Source organism: Bos indicus, chromosome 13, assembly GCF_029378745.1.
Source record: "Bos indicus isolate NIAB-ARS_2022 breed Sahiwal x Tharparkar chromosome 13, NIAB-ARS_B.indTharparkar_mat_pri_1.0, whole genome shotgun sequence".
NCBI lineage: Eukaryota > Metazoa > Chordata > Mammalia > Artiodactyla > Bovidae > Bos > Bos indicus.
In genome coordinates, this window is record NC_091772.1 from 70,998,433 (window position 1) to 71,024,114 (window position 25,682).

The window sequence follows — 25,682 nt, forward strand, 5'->3', positions numbered from 1 at the left end:
ATCCTCAATGGTGAAAAATTGAAAGCATTTCCTCTAAAGTCAGGAACAAGACAAGGGTGCCCACTTTCACCATTACTATTCAACATAGTTTTGGAAGTTTTGGCCACAGCAATCAGAGCAGAAAAAGAAAGAAAAGGAATCCAAATTGGAAAAGAAGTAAAACTCTCACTATTTGCAGATGACATGATCCTCTACATAGAAAACCCTAAAGACTCCACCAGAAAATTACTAGAACTAATCAATGACTATAGCAAAGTTGCAGGATATAAAATCAACACACAGAAATCCCTTGCATTCCTATACACTAATAATGAGAAAACAGAAAGAGAAATTAAGGAAACAATTCCATTCACCATTGCAACGGAAAGAATAAAATACTTAGGAATATATCTACCAAAAGAAACTAAAGACCTATATATAGAAAACTATAAAACACTGGTGAAAGAAATTGAAGAGGACACTAATAGATGGAGAGATATACCATGTTCATGGATTGGAAGAATCAATATAGTGAAAATGAGTATACTACCCAAAGCAATTTATAGATTCAATGCAATCCCTATCAAGCTACCAACGGTATTCTTCACAGAGCTAGAACAAATAATTTCACAATTTGTATGGAAATACAAAAAACCTTGAATAGCCAAAGCTATCTTGAGAAAGAAGAATGGAACTGGAGGGATCAACCTACCTGACTTCAGGCTCTACTACAAAGCCACAGTCATCAAGACAGTATGGTACTGGCACAAAGACAGAAATATTGATCAATGGAACAAAATAGAAAGCCCAGAGATAAATCCACGTACATATGGACACCTTATCTTTGACAAAGGAGGCAAGAATATACAATGCATTAAAGACAATCTCTTTAACAAGTGGTGCTGGGAAAACTGGTCAAACACTTGTAAAAGAATGAAACTAGAACACTTTCTAACACCATACACAAAAATAAACTCAAAATGGATTAAAGATCTCAACGTAAGACCAGAAACTATAAAACTCCTAGAAGAGAACATAGGCAAAACACTCTCCAACATACATCACAGCAGGATCCTCTATGACCCACCTCCCAGAGTACTGGAAATAAAAGCAAAAATAAACAAATGGGACCTAAATAAACAAAAGCTTCTGCACAACAAAGCAAACTATTAGCAAGGTGAAAAGGCAGCCTTCAGAATGGGAGAAAATAATAGCAAATGAAGCAACTGACAAACAACTAATCTCAAAAATATACAAGCAACTGCTATAGCTCAACTCCAGAAAAATAAATGACCCAATCAAAAAATGGGCCAAAGAACTAAATAGACGTTTCTCCAAAGAAGACATACAGGTGGCTATCAAACACATGAAAAGATGCTCAACATCACTCATTATCAGAGAAATGCAAATCAAAACCACTATGAGGTACCATTTCACGCCAGTCAGAATGGCTGCGATCCAAAAGTCTACAAGCAATAAATGCTGGAGAGGGTGTGGAGAAAAGGGAACCCTCTTACACTGTTGGTGGGAATGCAAACTAGTACAGCCAGTATGGAGAACAGTGTGGAGATTCCTTAAAAAACTGGAAATAGAACTGCCTTATGATCCAGCAATCCCACTGCTGGGCATACACACTGAGGAAACCAGAAGGGAAAGAGACACGTGTACCCCAATGTTCATCGCAGCACTGTTTATAATAGCCAGGACATGGAAGCAACCTAGATGCCCATCAGCAGATGAATGGATAAGAAAGCTTTGGTACATATACACAATGGAGTATTACTCAGCCATTAAAAAGAATACATTTGAATCAGTTCTAATGAGATGGATGAAACTGGAACCTATTATGCAGAGTGAAGTAAGCCAGAAAGAAAAACACCAATACAGTATACTAACGCATATATATGGAATTTAGAAAGATGGTAACAATAACCCTGTGTACGAGACAGCAAAAAAGACACTGATGTATAGATCAGTCTTATGGACTCTGTGGGAGAGGGAGAGGGTGGGGAGATTTGGGAGAATGGCAAAAAAAAAAAAAAAAAAAAAAAAATCAAAGACATCATTTTGCCAACAAAGGTCTGTATAGTCAAAGCTATGGTTTTTCCAGTAGTCATGTACAGATGTGAGAGTTGGACCATAAAGAATGCTGAGTGCCAAAGAATTGATGTTTTCAAACTGTGGTGCTAGAGAAGATTCTTGAGAGTCCTTTGGACTCCAAGGAGATCTAACCAGTCAATCCTAAAGGAAATCAACCCTGAGTATTCACTGGAAGGACTGATGCTGAACCTGAAGCTCCAATACTTTGGCTACCTGATGTGAAGAGCTAACTCACTGGAAAAGACCCTGATGTTGGGAAAGACTGAGGGCAAGAGGAAAAGGCAGCGACAGAGGATGACATGGTTGGATGGCTCATGACTCAACAGACATGAATCTGAGCAAATGGCTCATGACTCAATCAACATGAATCTGAGCCAACTCTGGGAGATAGTAGGGGACAAAGGAGCCTGATGTGAGGTAGTGCTGGGGTTACGAAGAGTAGGACATGACATAGTGACTGAACAACAACAAAACGCCCTCTCCATCCTTCACCTGTGTATTAAGAGCTAATTCCCCACTCCCTGAACCACTGTTGCCATTTCTGAGTAAATGGAGTCCATGTGTCACGGACACATCTGCCGACCTGCCTTCAATTGCTCGGAGGACAGAGACTGTGCTGAGCCAAAAGGGTGGGGTGGAGCTCAAAGGCACGGAGGTGGTGGGGGCCAGAGTGAGTCCTGCTGCAGGCTGTGGAAATACACTCTACAGAGAAGGTGGCAGGGAAACCAACAGCCAAGTAAGAGAGAAGAAGTCAGTGTGCAGAAAGAAGGATGGGGACAGACAGAGCAAAGGAAGCAGGAAGCAAAGATGAAGGAGAAGAGGAGGAACAAGAGAAAGCTGGGTGTCTGACTCTCCAATTTCACGTCCAGGACACCAAACCATTTCTCATCCACTGCCCAGGATAGTCTGTAAAGCCCATCTGAACTATTCTGATGACTTTGGTTCCTTAAAAGTATATCTCCCTGATGACAAGATCTCATCTAAATAATCAGTTCATTTAGATCTTCCATCCTTACCCTGCTTTTCCTCAGCGAACGGCCCAAAGATATTGGCTCCCGTATCTCAGCAGCTGCTTCCGTGACCTCTCCTCAATCAGAGTCTGTGGCCCATTCTTCCCCATCCCAAGTCCCACCCCCCACCTGCTATTAGCCATGGATTCACCCAAAGTGCAGACTCCAAAACCATACTAATGCGAGGGGGCAACCTGTGTTCCCCAAGTCAGCACAGCTGGTCCAGAAAGCAAAACTGAATGTTGGTGCCTTCACTTAGCTGCTGTGTAATCGCCCGGGGGAAACTGCCCAAGAAGTAGCCAATAAGGGCATCTCTGACTTGTCAGAGTTTTCAGGCGCCAGCTCCAGAGAAGGGCCAGGGGCAGGGCTGACACCTCTGCCAGGCGCCAGGTCTTCCCCTTGAGCCACATGTACACACAGGAACGCCAGATTTCCCTGCCTGACCAGGTCCATGGCAGAGGACTGGGCATTCCCTCATGGGGTGGGGTTTCTCCTGCTATTCCCCAAAACCACACTGGCACCTACTCACCCCTTCTCATAGCAGGAGGCAGCTTCCAGTGGTGGTTAAGAAGGCGGGCTCTGCCACTTACTAGCTGTGAAGCTCTAGACAAGTTGCTTAGCTTCTTGATACCTCAATTTCCTCATCTGTTAAATGGGGATAATGAAGTACCTACCTCATAGATCTGATTGAGGAAATCACCAAAATGGTACTGTAAAGCCCTCTGAACAGGGTCTGGGACAGAGTAGGCGCTCATTAAAGGCATCCCCTAAAATTACTGTGAAAACTGTTAAAGTCCATCAGTGGTGTTGCATTGCTCTTAGGATAAAACAACTGTCTACACCACGGCCCACGCATCTGGCAGGGTCTGTCGCTACTGTCACTCCCTCGCATTTCAACAATCACATGCGCCCCGTGACCTTACACTTGGACCACACTAGCCTTCTCCCTACAGGCAATGCCCTGAATTTACCAGCTGAGGGCTTGTGGCCACGCTGTTCCCTCTGCACAGCACTGTGCCACTAGACAGTGAAGGGATAAGGACATTAAAAGGATACCCCACTAGGCAACATTCTCTTGGTGACTCAGGGTCTATGCACTGATGACTCAGTCTTATGCTTCACACGGCTTCTTCTACCACCTTTCCACTATAGTAAGTCCCCTACTACAAATGAACGAGTTCTGTTTGGAGAGTGTGTTCATAAGCCCATTTGTTCAGAAGCCCAACAAAGTTACTCTAGGTACCCAACTAACACAATCGGCTATATGGTACTGTAATAGGTTTACAATACTTGTCACAAAAAAATTCTGAAAGAGATGGGAATACGAGACCATCTGACCTGCCTCTTGAGAAACCTATATGCAGGTCAGGAAGCAACAGTTAGAACTAGACATGGAACAGACAGGTTTCAAATAGGAAAAGGAGTACGTCAAGGCTGTATATTGTCACCCTGCATATTTAACATATTTGCAGAGTACATCATGAGAAACGCTGGACTGGAAGAAGCACAAGCTGGAATCAAGATTGCCGGGAGAAATATCAAAAACCTCAGGTATGCAGATGACACCAGCCTTATGGCAGAAAGTGAAGAGGAACTAAAAAGCCTCTTGATGAAAGTGAAAGAGGAGAGTGAAAAAGTTGGCTTAAAGCTCAATATTCAGAAAACTAAGATCATGGCATCTGGTCCCATCACTTCATGAGGAATAGATGGGGAAACAGTGGAAACAGTGTCAGACTTTGTTTTTTTAGGTTCCTAAATCACTGCAGATGGTGACTGTAGCCAGGAAATTAAAAGATGCTTAGTCCTTGGAAGGAAAGTTATGACCAACCTAGATAGCATATTCAAAAGCAGAGACATTACTTTGCCAAGAAAGGTCCATCTAGTCAAGGCTATAGTTTTTCCAGTGGTCATGTATGGATGTGAGAGTTGGACTGTGAAGAAAGCTGAGCACCGAAGAATTGATGCTTTTGAGCTGTGGTGTTGGAGAAGACTCTTGAGAGTCCCTTGGACTGCAAGGAGATCCAACCAGTCCATTCTGAAGGAGATCAGTCCTGGGTGTTCTTCAGAAGGAATGATGCTAAAGCTGAAACTCCAGTACTTTGACTACCTCATGCGAAGAGTTGACTTGTTGGAAACGACTCTGATGCTTGGAGGGATTGGGGACAGGAGGAGAAGGGGACGACAGAGGATGAGATGGCTGGATGGTATCACCGACTCGATGGATATGAGTTTGAGTAAACTCAGGGAGTTGGTGATGGACAGGGAGGCCTGGCATGCTGCGATTCATGGGATCGAAAAGCATCGGACACGACTGAGTGACTGAACTGAACTGAAAAAATAGGAAAACACAGAAAGTAAAGAAAACACTTTGAATCTTACAGTACAGTACCTTGAAAGGTGGAGGAGTACAGTACAACAGCTGGCATACAGGGGCTGGCACGTACATTTGCATCTTTGAAAGTTTCCAACTTGAAGGTCGTATGTAGAGGACTTACTGTACAACCTAAACATCTATAGCCAAGCTACCACGTGTAAGGAGTACACTACGAAAAAGCGACTGACACTCTACTTCAAATCCTCCCCTAAAGCTGGAAGCAAATCCTCAAAGCCCATCTTACATATGCAACTTCACATTTATTAGCCTGATTAATGCCCGCCACTCCAACCAGACTGCAGGTAATAAGCAAACAGGGATCACATGTGCTGCACCTGCGACAGTGGAAACAGCACATGGGCAAAGAATAGACCCTCGATAAACAGCCAGTGAATGAATGAATAAGCCTCAGTTTTCTGTGCCCAGCTGTCTACCAGCCCCAAACTGCCAAGCCCAGTTCTTGAAATTCTAGCCCAGCCGCTGGTTCAAGAGAAGGAGAGTCAGGAGCCTTAATCACATTGATTCGTAAGTTCCAGAGTCAGTCCTTTCATCGAGGAAGGTGTTGCCAGTTGTGTGCAGATGAGTTGCTGGGTTTGAGTCTTCCAAACCTGCCTGGTGAACCAGAAGGCAAGACCATGATCACCCTGGAAGGATCAGATGAAGTGGTCAAGGCTGAGGTTCCAACTAAGTGTCTAGAATGTGGCCAGGGCATGAGCATTGTTGGCAAGCCTGCCCTACTCCTGGTATCATGATGCAGTCTGTCTTCAGACTTTTGGAGGAAGAGATACAGATAGTTGAGACCTGGGACCAGGAGGCTCCAAAGTTCCTTTACTTCCCTATGAATCCAAAATGTAATGAAGGAATAGTGAGCCCAACCTTCAAAGATGAGAAGCCCCCCTCGGATCTTGGCTGTGTTCCCAACTGAAGAAGGGTAAACAAAGACAGATCAGCAAGGGAGTTGGGCAGGAAACAGGAATTCTAGACTGCAGAGAAATAGGAAGTCAGGAATTCTGGTAAAAAGAAGAGAGGCTGTGCTCAATTTTGATAAAAGGCCCTTCATTTAATTTAGAGTACACCAAAATAGAACATTAAAAAAAAACAAAACTGAAATCTATGTGAAAGCAATTCGTGTCCATTGATGAATGACTGGATAAGCAAAATGTGGTCTATACACAGAATGGATCATAATTCAGCCGTAAAAAGGAATGAATTTCTGACATATGGTATAACGTGGATGAATTTTGAGGACATTATGCTAACTTTCTTGGCCAGTCACAAAAGACAAATACTGTATGAAATCACTTACGTGAGGTCCCTAGAGCAGTCAAATTCAGACACAGGAAGAAGAAAGGCAGTGCCAGGGGGTGATGGGGCATGGAGAGTTATCATTTAACAGGTACACGGATTCAGTTTCCCAAGATGAGAAGCGTTCCAGAGATGGATGGTGGTGATGGTTGCACAACATTGGAAATGCATTCAACCAACAAACTGTACGTGTAAAAATGGTTAAGACAGTACGGTACATTTTGTTATGTGTATTTTACCACACAAACAAAAAGAAAACTGAAAAACAAAACACTGAATCCTCAGACAAGTTCTGGTAAGAGAAAATGTCAGTGATCCCAGCCAAGGCAGAAAACATTGTTTTGAGCACCTACTGGATATCTGATGCTTTGCTAGGCTCCCAGGTATACACTGTAGTATTTAATTTGCAGAGGAACACTATGAGATAAGTTTTACTTGTTTAACTCACTGCTGAGGAGACAGACTCAGAGAAGGTGAGTGACTTCGTCTAGGTCGCAGAGCTACTGATACGCTGCCCGGTAGGGCTCTGGCTCCTGCCCATAGAACAGGTGATGGCAGGCTTGTGTGTGTCACGGAAGGAAACATTTGAGGACAGAATTACACAACTATTAGCTCATAAATATTCATTTTTAGTCCTTATTTTCAGGCAGGGGCTTAGGCTTTCTAAATATTTAGATTTTCACTCACAGACTTGCAGGATTCTGCCATTGACAGGAACTCTCAGAGGGAACAGAATTCACTCCTTTTTGATTGTCACATCCTCAAATGACCTCTCTGCTGTGTCAATGCTTCAAACACTGGCCAGAGGCAGCAGCCTCTGATGTGAATGAGCCTGTTGATGCCAATATTAATTTGCCATAGCTATAACCGAAATTATGGACATATGTACAGGGCTTTGTCATTTGCAAAGTACAGATCAAACTCGACCCTGACCATGGCTCCGGGTGGTCAGCAGAATGGGTGTGACACCATGGGACAGAGTGTCAGGAGGTGAAAACCATGGGCGTGTCACCACTAGGGGGTGAGAGATCACATGAGCACCATTTGACTCCAAGTTCAGTGCTCATGGCACCGCTCTACACCTTTCCTGAAACTGTGACGTATGGAACTGCAGGCCGAGGAAGACGGCAGGGCCACCTCACAACATGAGTCATTCAGGACCCAGGAGGATTCTGAGCTGAGGACAGAGGGGAGCTTAGGGGTGGTGGGGAGGGACTAGGGCTCCAGTTTGGGGAGCTGCTCTTGCACAGAGCTTGGCAGTGGGGTTGGGGGTGGGATATAAGGAGACAAGTAACAACCCAGGGAGCAGAACTGAAAGCTATTGTGAGTCTGCACACAAGAGTAAGCACCTCCTTAAATTCTGTGCTCTGGGGACCTCACTTGCCTCACCCCACTTCATCACATTTGAATGAGAATGTGATGATCTCACGGAGTATGCAGTATGTGACCTCTGTCCTGCCCTAGGGAAACCCAGCAGTTGCCCTCAGTACAGAGTGCCCTGTACTAAGAGAAAGCCGCCCCTTCTGTCTCACTCCCAGCACCAACTTATTTTCCCATAAACCTTCCAGAGGCCGGGTTTGCTGTGCTTTGAGATTCAAGGAGAAAGCTGGGTATGATCTGTGGACAAGGAGAAATCACCCTCAATTAACTAGTCACATGTAAAGTAAATGAAATCATAAGCTAATTAGAAGTAAATAAAGGTGGCTAGTTATTTGATCTCTGGTCTGGACTTTTTAAATATGCACATAAGTGTTAGAAAATGTACCTTAAAATAATAGAGAGAGAGAGTTTAAAATCAGGTTTTAAAAAATGTTAAAATCTACTATTAAGAAATTTTAATCAATACTATTGGAAAAGAAATAACAAAATGGGAACTATATAAATAGATATGGGAGAGAAAATCAATATCCTTAATATAGAAAAAGTTCCTACAGATCAATAAAAGGATGAATATGTGAACAGGAAACAAATAATAAATGACATGAATTGGAAATTCACAAAGGTATGTATCAATGGGGAGATGAGAGTCAATTTCACTAGAAATCAAGTACAAGCAAATATACATATCTAGGTTTCTAAGTTGTAAGGAGAATTTAAAATGATAATAGAGAGTTTTGGTAGAGGGAGAGTTAATTGGCAGCTTTGTACATTGCTGGTGGGTTGATCTCACAGCTGGTGCCTTCCTTCAAGAAGTTAGTAAAACCAGAGGCTGACAGAAAGCAGGACTATAACAAACCAAATCAATAACCAAACCACATCTATAGACCAGCATGTAATATATGTAGGTGTATTTGTGTATATGTGTGTGCTGCTGCTGCTGCTGCTAAGTCACTTCAGTCGTGTCCGACTCTGCAGCCCACCAGGCTCCCCCGTCCCTGGGATTCTCCAGGCAAGAACACTGGAGTGGGTTGCCATTTCCTTCTCCAATGCATGAAAGTGAAAAGTAAAAGTGAAGTCGCTCAGTCGTGTCCGACTCTTTGCGACCCCATGGACTGCAGCCTACCAGGCTCCTCCGTCCATGGGATTCTCCAGGCAAGAGTACTGGATTGGGGTGCCATTGCCTTCTCTGTATATGTGTGTATGTACATATATATATATATATATCTATATATATATATATTTGAATAATATACTACAACCAAGAAGAACCTATTCCAGAAATTCAATAATTAATACTATCAAGATTCTCCTCAAGTCACTAATCTTTTCCATAGGTTTAAGTTCATCCTCAAAGATGTCGTGTATTTGGTAAAATTCAATATCAATTTACATAGAAATAGCAATACATTTATAATATAGGAAAGAAAGAAGGCTTTCCTAATGCAAAGGGGAAAATCATGTATTATACGCACAATCCTTTACTGCGTACCCACTATGTGCCAGCAGCTACAGCAGGAGCGAGACAAAGTGCCTGCTCACATGGAGGTTACTTTCTAGTGAAGGAGACAGTAACCAAGGAAACAGAGGAGTAGAAACATTGTTTTAAAGTAAGTGATAGATGCTAAAACAGGAAATCAGGATGAGGGTTTAGAGGGATGAATAGCCAACTTCACATTTGGTGGTGAAGGAGTCAGGCCGGTCCCATGAAAGTCAGATCCATGGAAGGCAGGACAGTGGCTACTCAGATCGCTATCCAACATTGCTCTCAAAATGCAAGCACCCAGAATTAAATAAACAAGCAACAGCAGCAGTAACAAATACAGCAGCAAGGGAGAGTGTAAAGATGGCAAAATATTCTGAAGGAGAAAGTGTGAGAGCTATACAAATTAAAGTCGTTCAGAATCTAGATATTGGCATTTGCCAACAGCAAACTATCACAATGGATGGGGAGAACTGCATCGCCCGTTCGACTAGAAAACTGTGAGGAATGGGGCTGAAAAGACAGGAGGTTGCCGGATGGGAGAGCAAACGCTACCACCCTCCAGGGAAGAAACAGCAATCCCAGGTTCCAAGAGCAGACGGAGAGACATTTTAAAGTTGATTCCATGCAAAACTATCTCCGAAATGTCATCAGGAAAGAATCTTCTGCACACTGACTAACCCTTAAGAGCCTCATGTCAACGAATATTCTTTACCCAGGAGAACTTCTCTGGAAAATGTATTCTCTCCAGGCCACAGCTGGCTGCATGTTGTGACAGTGATCAATGGCTCCATTATGTAGATTTGTTTTTTGTTCTGCAGCGTCCACCAGACAGTCCAGCTGCCTTTCTGGAACAGACATGCCTGGGTGCTCCTGGGCACAAACCTGGTGGCCTTTCTGGGGGAAATTCACAAGGAACCCTATCCCTCTCCCCAGTCAGAGAACCCCACTCTTTCACTAGCTCCTTCTTAAAGGCAAGTCTCAGGAGGTGCCAGGGTAAGGAACCCAGCTTTGGTGCTGGACATACATGCATGCTCAGTCACTCAGTCATGTCCACCTCTTTGAGATCCCATGGCCTGTAGCCCGCCAGGCTCCTCTGTCCATGGGATTCTTCAGGCAAGAATACTAGAGTGGGTTGCCATGCCCTCCTCCAGGGGATCTTTACAACCCAGGGATCAAACCCATGTCTCCTGTGTCTCATGCAGTGGCAGGCAGAATCTTTACCACTGAGCCACTTGGGAAGCCCTTGGTGTTAGATGTTGGCATTGCTTATGACACAAAACAGGAGTCGAAGCTTCAGAGCAGACTGGGGCAATGACTTCCAAATAGAAAGAACAGCCTGAGGAAAGATCCCGGGTCACAAAAGCTGTGGAGTCTGAAGGATGCTGAGAAATTCTGTGCAGTGGAGGATGTGGCAGGGCCAATGAGGTAGCGTGGTGAGTTGGGGTTAAACAGTAAAGGGCCTTAGAAGGCAAGATAAGGGGTTCAGGCTTTAGGGCAGAAGCAGTGGGCAACCAGCTTGGGAATTAAACCAGACAGTGACGTTATCGTATTTTCCTTTCTAAGAGAAAGAACACAGCAGTGATAGTTTGAATCCCTGTAAAGAGAAGATACCGAGCAAGGAAGAAGCGAGGCTGTCAGCTGCTTGTCTCTGAGTTGGGTTTGCAATTACCGCCCTCCTCTGATACTGTGAATGAATGCCATTCTTAGCACTGTGTTTCCTTCTCAACAAAGCACACATTTCACTGTGCACCAGGCCATGAAAACAGAGCTTCCAAGTGCAATGATGGTAAACAGTCCTCACCAGTGCTTAACAGTGAAGAGTGACAGCCGTCGGGCACAGGGCGGAGCCACACACGGAGGAGAAGGCCAAGAAGACCTCTCCGTGAGCTCAGGGCTCCTGGCACACCGTGGCCCTGGATGAGCTATGGCCAGAAATCCTAGGGACTGGAATTCAAGCCCAGTGTTCCCAGGGGAAGAGATGCTCAAGCCATGGTTCCCCTGGGCAAGTGCTGGTTTATTGTCCCCCATTATACTACTCACTGCACACACGTGTGTGCGTGCACACACACACACACACACACACACACATCACCTCCACCAGCTTATCTAAAATACCAACAAATATTCTTCCATAAGTTCAAGTACAAAGGCCACAAATTCAGATTCACCTCTGATACCTGTCCAGCGGCTCCACGTGCCTCCCTGCAGACCCCTGCCTCTCACCTCTTTCTTTTGGCCCCCACAGAAAGGAGGTTGTCATCCTAGCTTGCTGTTCACACTCACGTGTCTGAGTTCACACACACGGCTCTCAACTACTTGCACAACCCAAGAGTGAACAGCACCACTTGCTCTATTTCCTGTGGGTTGTAAGGATTAAGTGTCACCATGGATTTGTGGGCATCTGCAGTGCTTTATAAGCTTTAACAAGCAGCCAGTCCAGCCTCCGCTCCAGCAGGCCTGGAGTGGGGCCTGAGAGTCTGCATTTCCAGCACATTCCCAGGTGTTCCACAGGCCGTTCCTACACAGACAGGTTCTCTAAATGCAAGGTTCTCTAAATGCAGGTCTCAGCTGCAAGTCCTTGGTATCCACTTGAAAGGCCACCAGATTTGAAATAAATGACCCAGGCTAACATCCTGGGCTGTACTTTATCTGCCTTATGACTACACGAGACACAGATCCCCATCTGTATACAGTGACTCTGGAAGGCCTGGAGGAGATCTAGAACCAGGGCAATAAATACTGGAGGCTTTGGGGGCAAGGTGGGGAGAAGTGGAGGAGCAAGAAAGAGCAGGAACTGGTAGCAGTAAATGCGATTATTTTCAATAAGAATACTGGCAGGCCCGGCAGTGACAGTGTCACAAATCCTACAGGAGCACCTGTACAGACGCAGAAGTAAGCTAGCATCATCATTACTAATAGTACGGAAGTAGGACTGGGGCCCTCCTACCCGCAGGATAGTGTCAGCAGCAGAAGTGAAGGCAGCACAGGAGTGGCAGATACGGTATATCTCACCACTTACTTATGAATCGAGACTCTGGAGTCAAACCGCCTGGATTTAAACATTAACAGCGACTCTTCTACTCATTAGCTATGTGACTTTAGGAAAGTTGCTTAATGTTTCTGTGCCTCGTTTTTTTTGTTCTAAGGTGGTTGTGGGGTTTAAATTTGTATATACAAAGGAGAGGTCAAGATGAAGGAAAAGGGACCAAGCTCTTAGAAACAGGACATGAATTATTCCATAGCCAAAGAAGTCTGCTTTCCCTGCTGCACCACACCAGTAGGATTTGATCTACAGGAATCTCTTATTCTTGGCCTTGGCAGTTTGCCTGATGGAGTCTTAAGAGGTGGGGAACCTCATACGGGAATCCGGGAGGCTATAGCCACAGCCGGGGTTCAGTGCCTTGTTCCTTGTCTGAACAGAAGAGATGGGAAGGAAAGGTCATCATACACATGAGGGGAAAGTTTTGAAGTATTAGCCAAAGTCTAATACTTCTGGTCTTCTGCACCTTACCCCCCCCCCTTTTTTTTTTTTGTTCTCCTATTCAAGAAAGATAATCAACACTATATTTGTTAATTCCCTCAAAAGAATGGTGTGGCAGGTAAAAAAAAAAAAAAAGTGTATATAATCATTAAAGATTTCTCCCTTTTGGGAAGCTGCAGGAAGGGATAAGCCCCTGGCACTTAGTTCTCCAAATGCTTTACTCGTGGCAGGGGAATCTGGGCCATACAAAGAACGGAATACCCCTATTCAGATTTTCCTGCCATGAGCTGAGTGTAGGAGAAATCAAATGGAGGACATTTTCCAGTAGAGTTGACAACTGATGAAATAAAACTGTGTGCTGCAAAGTTTCAGGTAAGCAGAGCATGGGGGAAAGAAGTGACCCAAAGGGGAGGGGCCGTGGCTGTCTGGCCTGTTACCTAGAACAGCAGGAGGTACAGAGTGGGAATGAGAAACGTAGCTAGTGAATATCTTAGGGGTCTGGGATTCTTTTCTCAACCCTGCTGCCAATTTACCGTGTGGCTCTGAGATCACTCTTCTTGGCTTCCATTCCTTCACATGGCATTGAAGATTCCTTCCAGCCCTGGTATTTTCTCTCCAGATGCCCTATTTTACTTTTTCTTTGCAATCTGATATTCTCTTGATGATTGACTATTCACCGATTTTCTGTCTCCCCACTAGGCTGACACTCCATGTGACGACACGACTTGCCATCTTGCTCAACATTGGCCTCCCAACACTTAGCAATGAGCCTGTTGTATATTATCACTTAGTGGATATCTGTTAAATGAAGGTAGGATTGGGTGGTTCTATTTTCTCAAGACCACAGGAGGCAGGACTTCCCTTGATGGTCCAGTGGCTAAGACTCTGTGCTCTCAATGCAGGAGGCCCAGGTTCAATCCCTGGTCAGGGAACTGGACCCCACATGCAACAATTAAGACCTGGAACGACCAAATTAATAAACATTAAAGAAAAAATATAGCAGGAGGCATCACAGTATAATGAATGATTAAGTTATAGGCTCAAGCTTTAGGCTTGAATATCAATCACACAACTTACTGGCTCTAGGACCCTCTGTAAATTGATTAACTCACTGAGACTTGGTTTCATCATCTGTACAATGGGGATACTAATGATACTCGCTTCACAGGACTGTGAAAAGATTACATAATTCACGGAAAACTCTTAGGCTAGTCCTGATGTGTAAAAAAGCACTCACTACCCACCAACCATTATAATAGGACTGTCACTGCTTAATAATTAAGTAGGAAATGTAGAGCAAAAAGAAATTCCTTGTGAAGTCCAGACATGAGTTGACAGATGTGATATTAAGTCAACTTGCTATATCAAGCCTCTGTGATGGCCACTCCACACTTTGAGCTTCTGCTAGGCCATCCACACCTCCACTTTTCCATTTGGAATCCCACATTTCATTTTTAACCTACAAAGCTTTTGCCTCTGATCTTTAGGTTGTCAAACTTCCCTAGTCTCATGCCCACCGTTCTTCCCCTCACTCTTCTTGTTCTGGTAAAGTGTCTCTGGGCTTTGGCATATTGTGGCCCTCCATCTGTAGTGGACTTCCCGCTTTTCTCCAACTGGCTAATTCCTGGTCATTGTTCAAGACCCACATAAGGCTCCTGTGTCGCAGGAAGACTTCCCTGAACCCCCAGGCTGGTAAAACACATGTTACCAAGTTCTATTCCTTTCCCTGCAGCAATATAATAAATGCCAACTATTTCTAGACAGAAGATGAAAACAAAGAAAAACTGTATTCAATTCAGTTGACTCTGACACCCCAATCGCACATCTTGTCGGTAGACCTCGTACCACCAGACCCAGATTTGGGTGCCCACAGCCATGCTTCCTAGATCCTCTCACTCTACAGTTCCTGCAGCTGCCTAAGCCCAAGTAGGGCACCCTGAGCTCATGCTCACCCACCAACTCTTTATGTATCTAAAGAGGAGTTAATATGCCAGCTATCTCTCTTCTTGGCCCTGGCCCTGGCTGGGTGATTGGGAAAATGAAACTGGCCAAGGCTTGATGGTCTTAAATTGTAATTTCAAGGTAATTTGAACTCTCTTCCTCTTGGGGATGGGTGGAAAAGCTAAAGTCTCCTCAAATCAGTGTATGGACTCAACAAAGAATCAAGGTGCCCCCTGCCCCCGCCTTGCTCTAAAGCTTGTATGAGATCAGCAGGATAATCAATTTCACAGTTCTGTAAGGCCGATTGGAACATGATTATGAAGTTAGCCAGAGCATTCTGCCTGGGCCTTAAAAGGCCTGTTGCAGAGGGACATCTAGTATATGAAACCCACCAGACACCTGCCAAAGCCAAGGACTCCCTTGCTTCCTAAGGTTTAATCGCTTGCTCACCTGAGTTCCACTGTCCAATCCTGCCCAAGGCCTGGAGGGTCAGTCTGTGTGGTCAGCAGTCCTCTAAGAACTTAAGTCCAACTTCAGCAGAAAGGTTTGGGGTCGAATTGCTTACTGCAGTCTGATTAAGGGAGAGACTTCACCTTCAAGGTTGCCCTCTGCTGGGTTCCTGCCTCAGGTACCCCTACCCTTTCCAGGCCCCTGCTCTAAATCACTCCAGCCTCTCCCCCAGGTGACAGAGCTCTGCCCTCTAAGATGACTGACTCCCTGCACTGAGAGGCAACAAGGCACCTTCTACAACAAGGTACCGAGCAGCAGACTGTGATGATGTCGGGGGCAGCCTGGTGATACCTCGGAACCTGGGCCTTCCCTCCATGGGCTCCTCGCTTCCCTGAGTCTCAGGCCTGCCTGGGCTGGTTGGTCTCAGATGGTTCTCCTTCTCCTAAGGAAGGAGGAGGGTCCATAAACTGAGGACAGGTACCTGGGGAACAGCCTTTGAGCATGACTTTTCCTCCAGGATATTGGACTCCAGTAAGAAAAAGGAAGGTTGTTATTCAACAAGCTAGTCCCATGAGAAGGCTGGCAAAGCAGAGCGTGAGCCTACCTGGTCCTCAGGCTCCACACCTCTCACCATGCTCTGTCTTGAATGTGTTTGCTTTCTGGTTCTCCCACTGAACTCTGAGCTCGTCTATTTCTCATTCATTTTGATATCCCAGGTTATTCTGTGAGCTGGCTCATGGGAGCAGCTTTCAGATTCATTGTAGGATAACCCTTTGAAGTTACAATTGATGTTGGGCAATGAAACGTGAGAGGAAGTCACCTGTTATATCCAGGTAGAGGCTTTAAGAGCCAGAGCCCACTTTCCCTTCTCCTGCTGACATGATGGTCCCTGAACGCCTCTGCCCCATCATTTTGGGTTTCTGAGTAACTCTGCTGCCCAGCGGACCCACATGGGCCAGGCAGTGCAGGAGAGAGGTGACGAGCAGATGTTCTACTGTACAGTAAGGCTGAAAGATGTTACATGTTTGCACTTTCGAGCTATGGGGTTTTTTATTATTACAGCATAATCCAGCCTAACCTGACTAATAAATACTTCAGAGAGCAAGAGGAAAGGAGAGGTGGTGGAAGAGAAGGCAGGAGGGAAAGAGGAAGGGAGGAGGAAGTCAGTAGCTGTGGAAGTCTTCACCTCTCTTTGGGTTTCAGTTTCCAACTTAGAAATCTGGAGACTAGAGCTAATCATTATTGTGCTCCCTTCCACCTCCAATACTCGGAGAACCTGAGAAGAGTCAGACACAGAATCCATGCAGAATTCTATTTTCCCAAGTCTAATGTGTAGCATAGCAATATTTATAGAGGAAGGCGGCAGAGAAATGAGGCAGGAAACAAAGCAATTGGAACTTTTTTGGTAATACATCCAAGCCATAAAGATTTCATTAGATTCTCTAATAGACTCCTAATGAAAAATAAGACCCTTTTCCCGTTTTACCTACTTCCTGAACATTAGAATCAACTTGGCTTTTCCAAGCTTTGCACCCCATTTACATTAATTAGAAAGTTCCATATTAAAGGAAAGCTTTTAATGGGCTGTTATTGCAAATGATTTTACTGGCGAGCTGCACTGTGCTGTTTTAATAGCATATAAAAATGGCATCTTATAGAGGAGACTTCGATAAAATTGAAGTTTTGATGGACTCTGGGCCTGAGTTGGCCTTTGCTTGGGGGCTGGGATTCAGGGACATTTTCTGACTAGAAGAAGCGGTTTTCTGTCTTTTTGGACTGACGTGTTCTAAAGCATCAAAATGTTTCAGATTGCAGAGGTGCACACTGCCTCCTGCACGAGTACACCTGCAGAGGTCCACACTGCAGAGGTGCACACTGCCTCCTGCACGAGTACACCACTGGGGGGCTACTTCTGGTCCCTGGGACAACCCTTCGCAGTATTTCTCACGGTCCTTTGGAAAAGGTAAAGCAACCCTGGGACTGCGATATAAGAAGTGGATTTCAGGAGGACAGATTGTCTGGTCCAGGTGGAGAGAGTCATGGGGGTGGGGGATGCCAGGTCTCTCCAGGAAAAGGAGGGAGTCAGGAGCGCCAAAGAATTGACGCTTTGGAATTGTGGTGTTGCAGAAGACTCTTGAGAGTCCCTCAGACAGAAAGGAGATCCAACCAGTCAATCCTAAAGGAAATCAACCCTGAATATTCATTGGAAGGACTGATACTGAAGCTCCAATACTTTGGCCACCTGATACAAAGAGCTGACTCATTGGAAAAGACCCTGATGCTGGAAAAGATTGAAGCCAGGATAAGAAGCGGATGACAGAGGATGAGATGGTTGGATAGTATCACTGACTCAAAGGACATGAGTTTGAGTAAGCTCTGGGAGATGGTGAAGGACAGGGAAGCCTGGTGTGCTGCAGTCCATGGGGTAGCAAAGAGTTGGACATGACTGAGCGACCAAACAACAACATCTAGGGGCAAAGGTGAGAGAACAAATGATGTTTCTAGAGCTTAGGAAGAAGTTGCAAATGGGGGATAAGGTGGAATAAATGATGTCACATATAATGGCAATCAAGCAAACAATGGTAGAGTGAAGGGACAAGGGGGATACCATGGTGGGTAGAAGAGGAACCCGAGGGTATGGGTACGACACCCAGATGAAATCCAACAGGAAAGTAACTGCTGTTCCAGTTGTCTTGTCCTCATACCCACCATGTGTAAATGGTCTCACCTACAGGTATTCTTGAAATTTTTCCTTGGCAGAGGCTTCCAGCTGCATATTGCTCATGGGATCCCCACCTATCCCTTTAGTATGAGAATAAACTGACTTAGGAGGAAGTGTGTATGAAGTTTAGGAGTATGAGGACTGGAGTTATGTCCAGGTCCAAATCCCAACTCTCTGCTAAGGATAAACTCTGTGTATTGGGTCAAGTGAATTAAGGTCCCTGAACTTCAGTTTCCTTGATGGAAAAATGTATCTGTCTGTAGGTAGCTGGGAGGACTAGGCAAGATCATGCATGTGAAGAGTGAAATGCAATCCACAGTGTCTAAAATACACTCAATACATGTGAATGATTATTAGTATAATTAAAGTTGTATGGTTTAAAATACTAGCAATTTGGATGGAGCACAGGATATCTGAAATGAGCTATGTATTCTGGAAACCAAAGGAGCCCCAGTGGAGAAATGGAACAGGGTATCTCCAACCTGAGTGACCCGTGAGTGATGCATTCAGCAGTGATTTTTCAAGGCTGCACACGTTCTGGTTTCCTGAGTGCCCTGTCTGGGTGCTTTGGTGGCTCAAGTGACTGTAAACACCATGAGCTCTTGCAGGTTTATTTTTGCCAGATGGGTAGAAGGATGTTCCTAAACTATTAGACAAAAACTAACCTTTTTGTTTGCACCACCCTGGTTGATGACCTTGAAGCAATGACTCACCAGGGAGCTCCTGGTGTATCTGAGAGGACAAGATATTTCAATAGTCAAGCTCAGGGGCTAAAGAGAAGCTAACCCATCTTACACCTTTGGTCCTGCAGTGTTTGGTATGTGGTAAGAATTCCATAATGTTAGCTACTGTTACAACTATTACAGAAAAATATTGGAATAAATGCAAACATATTTCATTTTATCCTCTGCTTGCCACAAAATCTTGTTTAGGACAAAAGCTCTCCATGCTGTCTGAATCCATCAAGCATTATGAGTTTAGTTCTAGACACAATAATCACAAGAGATCCAGATCAGGGAGATAAGATGAGGAATGTGGACATTATGTCACACCAGGAATAATTAGAAGAATTCTTGAAGAAGAAGAAATTTTGTTAGTGTGTGATACTGGCTGCATTTTAATAATCAAATGGGATTACCTGTCTTCTTTCTAAGTAAGACCAATGAGTGGAGGCGGGTAGAGAGATATATATGGCAATAAAGATGGAGGATGTATCCATCTGAGCTTGACACAAGCCACAGGGTCAAAATTAGGTTGCTGCCTTGAAATGCTGTGAGTTCCCATCGTGGTAGGGATCCAGGATAAATGTGAATTCATTCATCACATGCTTATGGAACATGGACCCGGACAGGGTCAGTGAAACAGCAGGGAACACAAAGGTTAATAAGATACAAGTCTTGCTTTTTAGTAATTCATGCTCCAGGGAAGAAGACAGATCCGTAAACAAATGCTTAAACCAATGAGGTATGACACACATCAGAGTAGAAATGTACACAAGGTTGTGTCAAACCAAAGAGGTGATGGAGCAGAGGAGGCAGCCAGCGGGAGGTCAGAAGATGCTATGGCAGGGGGCTGGTCCTGGATGATGATTCAGTAATACTCTGAGGGGTATACAAGGATGGGAGAGGCGTGAATCTCTACCCAAGGAAACAACATCTAAAATGGCATGAGGATATGAAAGAGCACGTAGGGCTCTGCCAGAAGACTGGCATAGTTAGAAAACAGGATGAAAGGTAGGGCCTAAGAGAGATGAGACTGGAGAGGTGAGCCAGAATCCCATTTTGAAGCTTCAACTAATCCCATTTTGGAGCCTAAGGCACCAATAAAAGGTAGCAATCAAGGGGAGATATGACTAGACTTTATCCGTGGCTATAGTACAACTAGAAAATCACTACAGGAATCCAAACAATAAATTATGATGGGCTTAACTAAAACATGGAGGTAACACTGGGGGAATATGAGTCTATGGATTTGGAGAGTGAGGGAAGAACTTAGCGTAGGCTAGTTCCCAGATTTCTGGGGGACTGTCTCTTGGGGATGTCTCTTGAGAGGACATTATGTCACACCAGGAATAATTGGAAGAATTCTTGAAGAAGAAGAGATTTTGTTAGTGTGTGATACTGGCTGCATTTTCATAATCAAATGGGATTATCTGTCTTCTGGATAATCTAAAGGAAACAAGGGACATTTCATTTATTGAACATCGTTGGATGCCAGACATTGCTATGAGCTTCTATACCTTCATAACAGACCTGCAAGGTAAGAGTTATTATCTTCATTACGCATGAGAAAATTGAAGCTACGTTATTTTGTTCAGGATCATAAAGGTGAAGCCGAATCGGGCCCAGAAGTGTCTGTGTCTCACACATCACACTTTTCTCATAAGAGTCCCCTAAGTTCCTTTTTCACTCAAGATTTCAGGATTCTAAGCACAAAGCTAATTCTTATCTGTTCAAAATTGAAATAAGCCAAGTCTTGGTGAAAATAATCTGACTTTATACCTGGCCTGGTTATATACTCTTTCCACATTAAACATATTCATATAGAGTGTAAGCAGTACCTATAAATATCTTTCCAATAAAAGTGAGGCCATGTATTTCTGAGTGATAATCCTCTGCTCCGGGCAGTGATATAAACCAGCAGGCTGAAGGCCAAACAACTTTAGCTAGCCCAGAGATTCAATAAGTTAAAATACATTTTGGAAGAGAGCTCCAGGCCAGACCTGTTTTTTTCCTGGGTAATTATATGGGGATACCTGATTCAGCACAAGCAGGCTGGCTACAGAGTGTGAATTTCTGATTAAAGGGGCACCAGCAAATCATACAGGAGTCTGATCAAAATTTAAACTTGAAAATTAAAATTAAGAAAATAGAGTGTTTTGCTTTTGTTTTATTATTTGGAAAAATCTGTTAACATAAAAAATAAAATCTCACCAACATCTTCATTCTTCCTCCTGAAATGCCCCCTTCTCTCCAGATCTTTCATCTGGAAACTTCCTATAAACCAGTGGTTCTTAACTGAAGAAAATTTTGTCCCTAGGGAACATTTGGAAATTGTTTTTGCTATTGTTTAGTCACTAAGTCATGTCTGACTCTTTGTGACCCCACTGACTACAGCCTGCCAGGCTACTCTGTTCATTGGGTTTTCCAGGCAAGAATACTGGAGTGGGTTGCCATTTCCTTCTCCAGGGGATCTTCCCAACCCAGGGATAGAATCCACATTTTCTGCATTGGCAGGAGGATTCGTTACCATTGAGCCACCTGGGAAGCCCCATTTGGAAATGTCTGGAGCCATCTTTGGTTATCACAACTTGGGGAGCAGTGGAGGGCATGTAGCAGATGTGCTGCTAACATCCTACAAGGCACAGGATAATCCCCATAACAAAGAATTACCCAGTCCAACGCGTCAATTGTTCTGAGGTCAAAAAACCCTCTGTAGGCCCTTTCATGACTTTCAAATTAAATCAGATCCCCATGACAGGTATAGCAACTTATACCCTTGTTTCACAGCGCTCATCCCATTTTGCAGTGGTCTATTCATCTGTGTGATTATGTGTCTAATGGCATTCTCCCCTGCTTGACTGACAGCTCTAAGGGAGCTGGGAGAGCATTTGTTTACCTACTCATTGTATCCAGGCAGCTCCTACGGTGGCACATAGTAGGGGATCAATAAAGGGTTGATGAATGAGCCAGTGCATAATGAAAGACAGAATGAAATTAATCAGTGGGTTGTGCCTCTGAAATTATCCACATCTCTACCACTTCAGTTGGAAAAATTAATGGAAAGTATAAATTGATTGATACATTAATTAAAAATATAAACCAGGAATCATTTTTCACTCTGGTGCTGCAGATACATATGGTACTAAAATGAACCAAAATAAACACCTTGAGATAGTCAGCTTGTAAGTCGCCCCAGTGGACTCTGCCTGCAGGTAATCACACCCATTTGTAGTCCCCTCCCACCTCCAAGGCTAGGTCATAAAATATACTGTGATTTCGCTCTTTCTTGTATCATTTGCTCTGGTGGAATCTACCTGCCATGTGGTGAGAAGAGGTCCATGTGATGACCTTAACTGAGGTCTCTTTCTTAAACCCATGTGAGGCATCATCTTGAAAACACATCCTCCAAGCCCCAGCAAAATCTTCAGATGATCCAGCCCCTCTGACACCTAGATTGCAACAGCATGACCCCTGAGTCTGAACCACTCAGCCCAGGGACTCTCAAATTTCTAGCCTTCATCAACTGTGTCCGATAATAGATATTTGTTGCTTAACATGGGAAAAAGTTAACCAAAGGGATTACCTCAAGGGCTGACCAGGAAGTTGCCATGTAGGGGTAAGAAAAGTCATCCTTGAGTATGAAAACTTTTTTTAATTTAAAATTACTCTTGCATTGTAATTGACCCTCAGTAAACTACTGAGCTCTATTACATTTAAAGTAAGAATAATATCACTTTTAAGGATCACAATTATAAATAAATGGAAAAATATATAGTGGGGTATCTTATGTATAAATGAAGAGGTATTTGGGTTTTGGACAAAGGAAAGAGAAGACGGTTACTACGAACTCTTTAAAAGAAAAATTGTCCTTTTGATTGAGTTCAGAGCTCCCTCAACCAGGGAGGAATGAAAAGTTTCTATTTAATACCCCTCGATTACACTTCACAGAGAGGGAAGAGGATACTTCTGTGCTGTTGCAGGAAGTGGAGACGGGTGTGGTTTGAGCCTGAACACAAGTGCAGAAGCCTGGAAGGCTGGAGCAGGACTATCTGAGCTGCCCAGACACAGACATGCTCCCCTAATGTTAAGGTGGCGAGTGGGTGAGCGCTGAGCTCTGTGGCTTCATTGTCCTCAGCCCTGGTCAGTATCCTGGTCACTGAGCATGGTGAGCTGGAAGGATGTTGTCAGTAACAGTTCCAGGGCACTGAGGACCCACCCAGATCTGAGGACTCAGATCTCAGAGACAACCCAGAGGGACCAGACCCCTTCTTGGATCTTCTTGTAGCCAGCTGGTCACCCTAAGGTTCTTTTACAATCCTACAGGATGGGAGGAGGGAAAAGAAACAATAAATGGATGTGGATGAGCTGCCGGCCACACTGGTGGAAGTTGAGATGTTTCATTTGATTTCACTAAAGTATAATAAACCTGATATGCCTTGCCTCTGGGTATCACTGAGCAAGTCATACATGTAGAAAACCAACTGAAACACTCTGTCACTTAATGAAATGCCATTGGATTTCTTCTAGATGCTGAGCATAAGCATCTTAATCACTGATGCTACAGTCTAGATGCTCCTCAGTAGAAGAGCTTCTAATGGTCTGATGTCCTACATGTGTCAACGACAAATTGCCCAGAGCTCCATGGGCTATGCTCTTCCTGTCCTAACGGGGGATGGCAGAGTGGACACCCTGCCCTTGTCACCACATTCTGCCCTGTCCCCCTCCACCTGCCCATCCCCTCTTGCATCCCACTGGCTCTATCCCACTCTTCACACCTGATGCCACCTCTCTACCCTTGTAGCTCATTTATCCCAACAGGCTTTATGGTTTTTCTCCTATCTGGCTTCCCTTTCAGCTAATTCTGACTGCAACAACCTACCTTACACTCACTTGGTTCTAATGTAAACGTTTCTTCCCCTACCTCTTCTCAGCCCTTGCATGAAATGCCTCAGTTCCCTCCCTCTATTCTAGCTGTGAGTCCACTGAAGACCTAAAAGCTAAGAGGGCTGTTAGCATATATCAGAAAAAGGGGGGAAATGAAATAATGTTTTTATAAGAAAATAGGGGTCGACGTTTTCTTTGGAAGCTTTTTAAAAAAACTCCCCTTGGTTAAAAATAATCTTAGCCCACATATTTACCTGAAAAAAATTAACTGTCACTTTGTGGTGACCTACAGTCACTTGGCTTGGCATAGGAAGGAGAGAGATGCTACAGAGTCAGAAGTAGGTTTGGTTTCTAGCAAAACAGCAACATAATCACAGTTGCTTAGCTCTCCTCATATCCCCAGAGAGTCAGGGCTCCACAGCAGAAGGACAGCAAAAAGCCTGGACAGGGCCTGGAAACTTGGAGAAGGCACCATCCGCATGTAAGGAAGAACTCTGATGAACTTTCACGAGGTGGGATGTAGATGGAACTGGATCAAAAGGGACACAGGTGGAAAACTCAGTATAGTCAGCTCTGCTATCACACTTATAATAAAAAGTACAGACTTGTGTATTAGGGGGAAATTTGAACATCACATGAGTGTTTGATTATGTGTCATTACGCATAAGAAAACACTAGGAGATGCAGAAAACTGCATCTGAATGAACCCAATCAGGTAGGAATACACAAAATGCACACACCTCAAATACCAGCTTGTGTCCTTAGTTCACAACAGGCTATCAGCCACATTTGCTGTTCCAGCTTTCCTTCCCATTTCAGATGAATTTCTCTTCCCCTACCTTGCCACTGACTCAAAAGCTGCAGCTTTTTCAAGGTAAAGCATCACATATATAGCAGCAGTTGTGTATTTCATAACCATTTCACACGTGTAAAACTATGCTCCTACTTTTACTAGGTTCCTTTGTTTTTTGTTTCTTTTTTGTGATTGATAAAAGTTTTTGAGTGTTATATCCCTCATCCCAATTTTCCATTAATCCACGTGGTTTTCACTGGGCAACTTGGCATAGCACAGTGATAATTAGGAATACGTAAGTCACATTACACCAGTACCGACTGCATTCCCAAGTGCCAGGTAAGTAAAGGTGGGAAGATAAACAGAATCCCACTGGAAGAGTCAGGGAAGACTCCTGCAAACTGCAGAGTGCCCAGCAGGACAGGCCTGCTGTCAAATGATGGAGGGTAAAAATGTACCAAGTCTGTGAAGACATTACAAGTCATTAAAAAAAAAAATTAAACTACTCAAAGTTGAAATGAGTACAAAAAATGAGTACAAGACCGATACAAGATTTGACAATATGCCTTCAAAAACCATAAAGATACATATTTTCTAGACAGACAACACATTTACCTATGAGGTGTTATTTTTCCTCTCTACCTTCTCTTCCATTCCGGCAAACACTGCCTGGCTGGGTATCTGCCCTTCTCTGTAAGGCCATGAACTCAGCAAAGGGGACCCTATGCCCATTTCAGGGATAAATACTGAATAATCTGTTAATCTTGAAAACTGTTTCCTTCACTAGTGGCTAGCTTATGGATGGGCATGGGACCAAGTTCTGTCCAATGAGATGTGAGAAGAGGTTTCCTGTGAGCCTCTGGGAACATTTGCTCACAGATATTGTCATATCCACATGTGATGTGTGAGATCATGGTGGCTATTTTCTGACCGTGAGGATGGTCTACCTTGGGGACAAAGCTGGCACACTGGAGTTGACAGAGCAGAAAACTCTGAGTCTGTGGTGATGGCTTTAAAATGATGAATAAGGCAAGTCCGAAGCTTAAGTTATCACAGGA

The 25,682-nt window shown here is 44.1% G+C and overlaps 1 protein-coding gene and 1 non-coding gene across 13 annotated transcripts in view; one reads left to right on the forward strand and one right to left on the reverse strand.

The window, feature by feature from the left end:
- PTPRT (protein tyrosine phosphatase receptor type T) overlaps nucleotides 1–25,682 on the reverse strand; it is a 1,149,770-nt gene that overhangs the window by 307,586 nt on the left and 816,502 nt on the right. The gene's annotated exons all lie outside the window — the stretch shown is intronic.
- Nucleotides 13,971–14,044, forward strand: TRNAE-CUC (transfer RNA glutamic acid (anticodon CUC)). The gene has a single exon. It is a non-coding gene; the product is annotated as a tRNA-Glu (tRNA).